The sequence below is a fragment of the Pipistrellus hanaki genome, assembly GCF_964339955.1.
Source record: "Pipistrellus hanaki genome assembly, chromosome: 6".
In the NCBI taxonomy this organism is placed as follows: Eukaryota; Metazoa; Chordata; class Mammalia; order Chiroptera; family Vespertilionidae; genus Pipistrellus; species Pipistrellus hanaki.
In genome coordinates this window covers 50,209,347-50,219,929 of record NC_140508.1, presented here as the reverse complement: position 1 = coordinate 50,219,929, position 10,583 = coordinate 50,209,347, and positions in this window count along the sequence as shown.

The window sequence follows — 10,583 nt, the reverse complement described above, 5'->3', positions numbered from 1 at the left end:
TGAGTATTTTTGAGACCACACATCTTTATTAAATTTTCATTAAATGCTGATGGGATGCTATTACCATTTCCATATGAAAAATGCCTATATTGAATTTGTATCTTTACACACGTTGTAACTGGACAGCATGTTCATATAAATATTTTGCAGCTACAGTTTGGGCCTTTAAAAATGTTAACCTCTCATTTAGCATTCTCTTTTCCTCTGGTGATGCAAATAAAATAGTGTTGAAATACCATATCAACTTAAAATCTCAGAAATAACACTCCAAAGACCTGCTTCACTTACTTTATGTTAAAGAACTCCTTTAGATAGTTAATGTCTATTTGTATGGTAATTGCTCCAATATAGGTCTATTTTTTCTCCTTTCTGCTCCATTCCACTTTCACCTGATAAAAGCAGTCATTAACATCCTGTGTGGGTACAAATGATCTTCATGAATAGTGCTGGGCAGATCAATAAAATGTTCAAGTTTGGCTTAAGCTGAATGTTTAACAGTTCATGACTTAAAATGAGATGAGAGACTTCTTGTGAATACCAGGCCTGCACTTTCATTTTATTTCAGTGCCTCTTTGGGAAGACTGGCCTCGCATTTGGCAGGAGGCTTCCTCTGCTCTGCCCTCTGTCGGTGCCATCTGAGAAGTTATGGAAATAGAAATGGTAAAGAAACCCATGGCAGCGTTGCCCACCTGTAATTATTGAACTCAAATGCTCCAACTACACCATTATTAAATGATAGAAAAAACAAAAAAAAGAAGAAGCCATCCACAATTTATACTAATAATAGAGGAATATGCAAATTATCCAAGATGCTGTGACAGTAACAGTAATGACCAAATAGCAGACGGCATGGGGCAACAAGGTAGGAAGGGGGGTTAGTGAGGGATGACCAAATGACTGAACAGCAAGCTGGGTGGGCAACCAGGCTGGATTGGGAGGGCAGTTCCCGGTGACCAGGCTGGGGGGCAATTAGGTCAGCAGGGCTGCAGTTGGAGGTGACAAGGCTGGCAGGCGGGGCAGTAAAAGGCAACCAGACCAGAATGGGGGGCAATTCGGAGCAACCAGGCTAGCAGAGGAGGGCAGTTGGGGGTGACCAGGCTGGCAGGGGGGGGCAGTTGGGGGTGACCAGGCCAGCAAGGGGGACAATTAGGAGTGAGCAGGCCAGAAGGCAGAGGCAATTAGGGGTAATCAGGCTGGCGGCGGGGGGGGGGGGGGGGGGCAGTTAGGGGTAATCAGGCAGGCAGGCAAGTGAGCAGTTAGGACACAGCAGTCCTGATTGTGAGAGGGATATCCAACTGCTGGTTTAGGCCCAATCCCCAGGAATCAGGCTTAAATCTGCAGTTGGATATCCCCTAAGGGGTTCCAGATTGGAGAGGGTGCAGGCTAATCTGAGGGGATGCCCCCCATGCACAAATTTCATGCACTGAGTCTCTAGTCTATAATATAAAAAGTCATGTCCATAATGACATAACGACCAAAGACTGGCACAAGTGGACGGGTCTGCAAGTGGGGTGGGGTTGCACAGGTGTGCAAGGTTGTGCAATTTCACATGCTGGGCTTCTAGTTATAACATAAAGAAATAATGAGACAATGAAAATGGAGAGAAAAATAAAACTGAATACTTTAAGACTTACTATATCCTAATCAGTCTTTTCTTTCTGTCTTTTTCTTCTTTTTTTCCTACTGGGCATAACGCAGAAAATAAGACAGACAGTGTTAGTCCTCTCATTATACACTGAGTGGTCAGATTATTGTGATCTCTGAATGCATAATAATCTGGCCACTCAGTGTATATCCTACAAAATAAAAGGCTAATATACAAATTGTCCCCTTGACCAGGAGTTCAACCAGCAGGCAGGCCGGCCAACCACCCATGTCCCCTTCCCCTGGCCAGGCAGGCCAAACCCCACCATGCAAGAATTCATGCACCGGGCCTCTTACATACACACACACACACACACACACACACACACACACACACACACACACTGAGTGGCCAGATTATTATGTATTCAGAGATCATGATAATCTGGCCACTCAGTGTAAAGGAGTATATAAGCAGTATACACTTATGTAAATAAACAAGATGACTTACAAGGTGGACACTGTGAAGCAAAAGGGACTCTGATGAAGAGAAATTGGAGAGGGAAGACTGGTTAGGGATCAGAAAGTTCTACATGAGGAGGTGATGTTTGAGCCGAGACCTGACAAGAATATGAGAGGTTCTTTAAACCAACAAGAAAATCCATTCCTGTTCCCAGGGCTTAGCAGAGCACCCACACAGAGCAGGAGCTTAGTAAACATGAAGCCAGTGGTTTCAGCTCTGTCTGTGCAATGAAGTCTCCCAGGAACTTTGCAAAGGGCTTGAGTCTCACCCCATAGATGACAACAGACTGCTGAGGGCTGAGGTGGAAAAGGATTCAGACATGCAGCCACATTGAGAAATATTTTGTTAGATTTTATTATGACTATATATTTTTATTTACTATATTATTGAAAGTATAATAGATGTCCTCTTTGGTTGTCTTATCCCATTGACCTCCTCCACCTTGCCTCCACCTCTCCCAGGCCTTCACTATATATTGTTTGTGTCCATATATGCATATAAGTTCCCCTGTTAATCGCTTCCCACCTATCTCCCTCCACCCTTTCCTCTGAGATTTGTCAATCTGTTCCATGCTTCTATGTCTCTAGATCTATTTTGTTCATCAGTTTATTTTGTTCATTAGATTCCACATATAAGTGAGATCATGGCTGGCTTATTTCACTTAGCATAACACTCTCCAAATCCATCCATGCTGTTACAAATGATAAGAGCTTCTTGATTTTCTATTTTGAAAAGAATAATGATAGTGGATATTAATCCAACATCATATGTTTTTAAAGTTATTTCATTCTTCCACTTTAGTTAGAATATACTTTCTATTTTTTCAAAACCTCAAGTTTTGAAATAGTGTCTGTATAGTGTCAACAATAAAATAAAAGAAAACATCAATAACAACAAAACCTTAAAACTATTTAGAGATTTTTTTTAAAAGTCAAGACATAAATATACACATAAAGCAAAATAGAAATAATTTAAAAGAGTCTCAAATGCTGTACCTGTTTAACTACATTGACCAACTTGACATTTAGGCAAATATGTTAACAAAAGGCTTTCTGAAAGACCTAGGGAAATGTATTGTATTCGTGAAGATGCTCAAAAGCACAGCATATAGATGAGCAAGATGTGAGTGAGGTAAAGAGAAGGGCGAGCCGAAACCGATTTGGCTCAGTGGTAGAGCATCGGCCTGTGGACTGAAAGGTCCCAGGTTCGATTCCGGTCAGGGGCATGTACATTGGTTGTGGGCACATCCCGGTGTGGGGTGTGCAGGAAGCAGCTGGTCGGTGTTCCTCTCTCATCGACGTTTCTAGCTCTCTATCTCTGTCCCTTCCTTCCTCTCTGTAAAAAAATCAATAAAATAAAAAAATAAAAAAAGAGAGAAGGGCGAGTGGAAGTTTTGATTTGAGGACACAAGTCATTTGGTGTCTTTCAGATGACCTTCCAGGAGGCAGAGGCACATGGACAGACAGCATGGAGCCTATGGGGGGACAGCAGCACTCAGGAAAACCTGCTCCAACACCAAAGCTGCCCCAAGGCTAAGACTCAGTCAGTTGTCAGAGAAGCAAAAGCCAGAGGACCCCATGGCATTTACAAACATGAAGCCTTAGCCACTGTATTAAACAAGGTGTCTTTAGACAGAAACACACATAAAGCAAGGCTATGTATTGATCAGTTAACCATCATGTGATGGCCAGAGGCTCACAGGAACCTAGGAACAATGCTCCTTATTTGCTAGTTCAGTGTCTGTGGCGACTTTTTAGAACATAACTGCTGGCAGTAATGAAAATCAAGTCTATGCACAAATGTGTCCAGAAAAAGATGTCAGAAAAAGTTTAAAACAACATTAAGGAATTTAAAATAGATTTAGCAACCTGAGATATATAGCATGCTCATGTATTGTATGAGTCAATGTTGCAAAAATGTAAGATCATCACAAATGTCTATATAGTTAATAAGACTGCCATCAAAATAACTTTTTAAATGGACCTTGACAAGATGTTTCTAAAATTTACATGGAAATGCACAGATTCAAAAATAGCCAAAGCACTCTTGAGGGAAAAGATTGTGGGAGGACTTGAATTGCTATATATAAAGCCAAATTCTTAAGCATATGGTTCTGATGCAAGAATAGACAGAGACAGAAAAAAAGTAGCCTTCAAATAGCCCCATGTATAGGAACACTTGACCTAGGACAGAAATGGCTCATCAGAGCAGTAGAGGAGATGGTATAGGACACTTCCTCAAAGATCCAAAAAATAAAATAAAAAAATGAACCCTACTGCATATCATTCACAAAAATATAATTCCACAGGGATTAACATACACACACATGCATATGCACATGCACATGTGCTAAGTAACCAACTAAATGAGCAAATAAACTTAATTCAATTAATAGAATACCTTTATGATGTTAAAGAAGAATAATATTTCAACAGAATAAAAAGTATTTACCATGCAGAAAAATAATCCGAAGAGCATTAAATGTAAGATTTTTTTATTCACCAAAGCAAAGTTCAGCATTAAAAGAGTGCAAAAGATATTATTTGCAACACAAGTAATTGCAAAGTGATATTTTGAGAATACATGAGAAATCCTACATTTCATTAGAAAGTCAGAAAACTCATGAGAAAATGGGCTAAAGTGATGAACAAGCATAAGCAAACATAAAGGAAGCCATACAAATGATGCGGATGGTTGACATACATGTGGAAAGGTGCTTAATCTCATGAATGAACAGGGGAATATCAATGAAACAATAGTAACATTCATTATCCATGTGAATGAATAAAACTCAAACAACCAGGAGATGGCACAAATGGGGCCCACAGAAACTCTTGTATATTGATGGTGGAAGTATAAATTGTTATATCCATTCCAGGAAAAAAAAATATAAATTTACATATATTGATTAAGTTGGAGATGCTGATACCTGATGACCTAAGCCAGTGATTGGCAAACTCATTAGTCAACAGAGACAAATATCAACAGTACAACGATTGAAATTTCTTTTGAGAGCCAATTTTTTTTTTTTATTAATTATGGTCTCACATAATTGTCCTTATTCCCCCATTCCCATCCCAAACCCCTCCCTAGATATGCCCCCTTCCTCCTCCCCCCCCCTCCCCCGTTGTCCATGGCCACTGGCTAGGCCCATATGTATGCACACAAGTCCTTTGGTTGATCTCTTCCCCTTATCCCCATCCCCCCTTTCTTTCCCTCTGAGGTTTGAGAGTCTGATCACTGGTTCTCTTTCTCTGGGTCTGTTTGTGTTGTTCATTATTTCCTCTAGATGTGTGAGATCATGTGATCCAAGAAATACCCTTGTAAGAACCTAAACTGCAACAAGCCATAATGGTTATGCTGAGAGGCAAATGAATCAGTCTGTACTGAGTTCCTTTCTGGGCCAACAGTTCTTTTGCGTTCCAATTTCAATGCCAGATAGTTCCTTATGTGTACATGCCAGCCATGGTATAATATTTCAGATCTGGTTCGTGGACAAATGGCGGTAATGCAGGTCCACCTGTCTTTGGTTTGGTCCTGGGCATCTTTCAGCAACCTGTGGCTGCTGATATGCTGAGGCGTCGTCAGCATCTTCCATCTCTGAATTGTGTCTCTTCTGTCTTCATGGCTGGAGCGCTTCTGTCTAATGCTCTGTTACAGAATTCCAGATTATCTCAGAGTTGTATTCTGAAAATATACAAACATATTCTCGACCAAAAGTTAATAAAGGGATATTTTCTTTAAATTTTATTTGGGATTCTTTTCCATTCCACCCCCCCTCCCCCCCTGCAAATGGTTTTCCCCTGGCTTGTTTTGTCACCATGTGTGTATTTTCATGGGTATCTTGCTATTAGCGTTTCGAATGAAGGTTAATTTTCTAAAGCACAAATTCTTTAGATGTAAATTATTATCAGGATATATTTCCTTACATGATATTCTTCCACTGTCACCCCCTTTTTTACTTTAAATAATAGGAAACTTTTGGAAATTTTATACTGTAGTCTTGATAGCTTTTACATTTTAAGTTAGTTGCGCTACACTATGACTACTTTAGATTCATAATATGTTGTGCAATTTTACCATGGTCGCTCTGCCAATAAGAATTTTTGTTGCCGAAACCGGTTTGGCTCAATAGATAGAGCGTCGGCTTGGGACTGAAGGGTCCCGGGTTCGATTCTGGTCAAGGGCATGTACCTTGGTTTCGGGTATATCCCCAGAAGGGGGTGTGCAAGAGGCAGCTGATCGATGACTCTCTCTCATTGATGTTTCTAACTCTCTATCTCTCTCCCTTCCTCTCTGTACAAAATCAATAAAATATATTTTAAAAAAAAGAATTTTTGTTAACCCATTAGGAACAGCTTTTTGAACAGTACAATCAGGTTTTTTTTTTTTTAGAATATTCATTTATTTCCATTAGCCACATTACTTTCCTCTGAGAAATTGGCTATCTTTCATCTGTCATATTCAACACTCAAGCATCAATCTCATTTATCATATATGTATTAGTGGAGTTGATTATTTCTCTTCTTGAGAAGGGCCTGAGCATTCCTGCTGCTAGGCTGGACCTTGATTTTAAAAACCCACTTGCCCACACCAGGGGTATGAGTCCTCTCAAATAAGTCTTGTTGCAGTGAGAGGGCAGCTGCTGTCAGCCAAGTCTCTGTCTGTTACCTAGGTCCCACTTTGAGCTGTGCATGGGAAGCGTCACAGCCAAGGGGGCAGGAGACCTCCCTCAGAATGGGAGAAGGTTCAGGTGCCTGCCATATTGCAGGGGGGTTGGTAAGGGTCTGTGCCCCACCTCTGTTGACTCCCAAGTTCTCTCCTGATGGCCCCTCTGCGACTGTGCCTGTCTTAGGTTGTTCCTTCCTTGAGGAATCTTACCCATCTCTGGCTAACCAGCCATTCTCCAGGGCCAAGCAGGGTGATGTGAGGTTTAGTTCTGTCTTCTTGGTAGCCTATGCCCCCATGGGCTCCACACCCAGCACCTGCCTCGGGAACCCCTCACCTGCTGGCGGGGCCCAGGCATTGATCTCATATTTTTGGGAACCCATGTTTCTTTTCCAGAGAGGGCCCAGCTCCCCACACTGGGTGGGCAAGAGATCCGTGGTACCAGCCACCATGGTGCTTCAGCCTTGGCATGAAATGAAAGGTCCCGAGAGCCAAATTTTTTAAACCTAAACTACTTTTAATGCCACTTCTTCAAAATAGACTCACCCAGGCCATGGTATTTTGTGGAAGAGCCACATTCAAAGGGCCAAAGAGCAGCATGTGGCTCACAAGCTGCAGTTTGCCAACCATGGACCTAAGCAATTCATTCTTCACAGCATACTGTGGAACAAGTGCTAAGCTTTCAGGAAGACTTTATTCATAACTATTGCAACAGGGACGAGAGATAGACTCAACTCCCAGTACACCAAAGACAGCTGGGGATTAATTAACCAACCAGCAGAAGGAGAAGATCAGTGACCAAGAGGAGACTTCAAGGGTAAGGGGACACTTGCTTATTTGATTTTACAGGATTCTTGCTAAAGTCAGGCCAAAGACTCACACATCAAAGGAGCGGGTTGAAGAACCTTATTAGATACTAGAGGCCCAGTGCACAAAATTCAAAGATGGGGAGGGGCAGGTCCCCTAGCCTGGCCTGCTCCCTCTTGCAATCTGGGATGTCTGACTGCTGCTTTAGGATCAGGCAGTCTGACATCCCTCTGCAATCTGGGACCGCTGGCTCCTACCCGCTCGCCTGTGTGCCTGCCTGTTGCCCCTTACCACTCTATGTGCCTGCCTGCCTTATCACCCCTGCCTGCCTGCCTGATTGCCCCTAACTGCCTACTGCCACAGCTTCGTCTGAGCAGATGCCTGGAATGACATCTGGAAAGTAGTTCAGCTTTCTGGTCTAATTAGCATATTATGCTTTTATTATTATAGATTAAGGGTGATTACATCATGAAAGGAAGGGGATTCTTAATAAACTGATTAGTAGGATCTTGCTAAGATTGGAGTAGGCAAGCTGAGGACAGGAGGAGCTGGAAAGGAGCTCAAAACCTAGAGAAGCAGAGGGCTCAGAGGAGAGGGACTAAATCTAAATTCCGGTCATGGTTGAATGTTTGTCATACTCAACAAAAGCCTATGCGTATGTGCACCAAAAAAAGAGAGATGTGCTTCATAGCATCATTATTTAAAATTTCCAAATTCCAAAACAATCAAAATGTCCATCACTGGTAGCAGAATAAATAAATTGTGCTATATTCACATAATAGAATACTTTATACTTTGAAATGAATGACCTATAGTTACACAAGAAAAAAACAACATATAAATCTTAAAAGCAGAGCAGTTAATGTGAGCAAATTGTGGCAGGTAGAAATGGATACATATGTGTGATTCCATTTATGTAAAATTAAAAAGCAGGCAAAGCTATTCTGTAGTATTTAGGATGTAAACAGGTAGTAAAAAGCAAAGCAGTGACTTGATGGCATAATATTCAGTTAGGTACTTGCTTTTAGGAGATGAGAAGGAGGTTGTGATTGAAACAAACCTGTGGTACGTGCTGGTTTCCTGGCAGTATTCTAGTCTTTTCTCCAGGTGATGGTTATCTATGTGCTTGTCATGTAATAGCTCAGCAAGCTGAATGCTTTTCTTCCTGGCACTTCTCTGCAGTTTATATTGCATAATGAAAAGAGTTTTAAAATCTATCCAGATGTATTTTAAGCATTTTTAATAAGTATTATTATTATTATTATTATTATTAAATATATTTTATTGATTTTTTTACAGAGAGGAAGGGAGAGAGATAGAGAGCTAGAAACGTCGATGAGAGAGAAACATCGACCAGATGCCTCTTGCACACCCCCTTCCGGGGATGTGCCCACAACCAATGTACATGCCCTTGGCCGGAATCGAACCTGGGACCTTTCAGTCTGCAGACCGACGCTCTACCGCTGAGCCAAACCGGTTTGGGCTTAATAAGTATTTGTAATTCGGCTTAGTAAGTAATTGTAGAGCGAATGCAAGTGAATGACCAGTGGAGTCCAGACAAATTAAAATTAAGGGAGCCTTTATTTTTTTATTTTTCATTTTTTATTAAGGTATTATATGTGTACATATCTTACCATTGCCCCCCCCCCCCCCCCCGCTTAGGGAGCTTTTATTAGCCTGTTGGGCAAGCAACTAGCCAGGCGACTGCTCTGCCATTCTCCCCGCAGGGAGACCAGAGAGCAGCAGCGACCCTTTGTGTAGGACCACTTTTAAGCACATTAACCACATCCTATTTTTGCAGAACAAGTAACCCAAGACAAAACAGTTTTTTCCAACCAACATCAGAGTCATGCCATTGACGATCATGTTATAAACAGGGTCAGCCTGTTCTTTAGAAAGCTGACAGTGTTCTATGAAAGAAGGCTGGGAAAGGGCCATGAGTCCATATTTCAAGGCCTCGCCTAGTGTCAGCACTGACAACTCTAACTGGGGCATAGTCCATGGCCTCTCTGGAATGCTCAAAAATCCCCACTCTCTAACAGTATAATTTTTAAAATTGAGTTTTCTGATACATTTAAAAGACACTTTATCAATCATTTTTCATATAAATTTCAGAAATATCATTAATTATAGTACCCTCTCTATTAATTTATTTTCTGTTTCCTATGTATATATTTCACTACAGTTTTTAAATAATTTCTATAGGAGAGAGAATGGAAATCTATGGATTGAGTCTTCTATTCAATATATGACAGTGTGTTAAATACCACAAACCCCAGTAGCTTGATATTAAGGCTTTTAAAAATTAAAAATCACAATTGTTTAAATAGAAAACATCAGGAAAGGAGAATAAAGTGTAAGGTTTCTCAAAAACAAACATTACAAGCATGGTTAGCAGAAGAAGGAGGGGACAGGAGTACCCCCAGCATGAGGAAGCATGGTCTTCAACAGGGTAGGACGTTGTTCTCACACTTCTCTGTGCCCACAAAATGATCTCAGCTGTGCTACTCATGGGTGCTCAGTGGAGTCCTCATAACCTCAATATAAGGGGAGAATAGGTTGCATCTATACATCATGCCATCCTTGAATAAAATGTCAGTGTCTTCAAACACCTAGTGGTTATTCCTTTGCAAATATCTGTGAAGAGCAAATAGAACCCGAGTTCAGTGGGCTCATATGAATTATTAACATAGTAACATATACAATAACTTTGATATTCACATTTTAAACACTTTAAGGTCACACTATACCAGGTGTGTCCCTGTAACAATACTGTAGGTATTGAAGTCTCATTTTACACAGGAGTAAATTACAACTCCAAGAGGTTAAGTCACTGAGCACGGAAGACACAAAGCAGACCCAGCACCCAGACTGTCTGAAGGCAAAGCCCGGAGGCTAACTACAGAACTGCAGTGCCACAATTTTTAAAGCACAAACATCATTATTAACCAATAACCAGAATTGGATCTGAAAATGCTCTTAATTGGCTTTGTTCACTTCA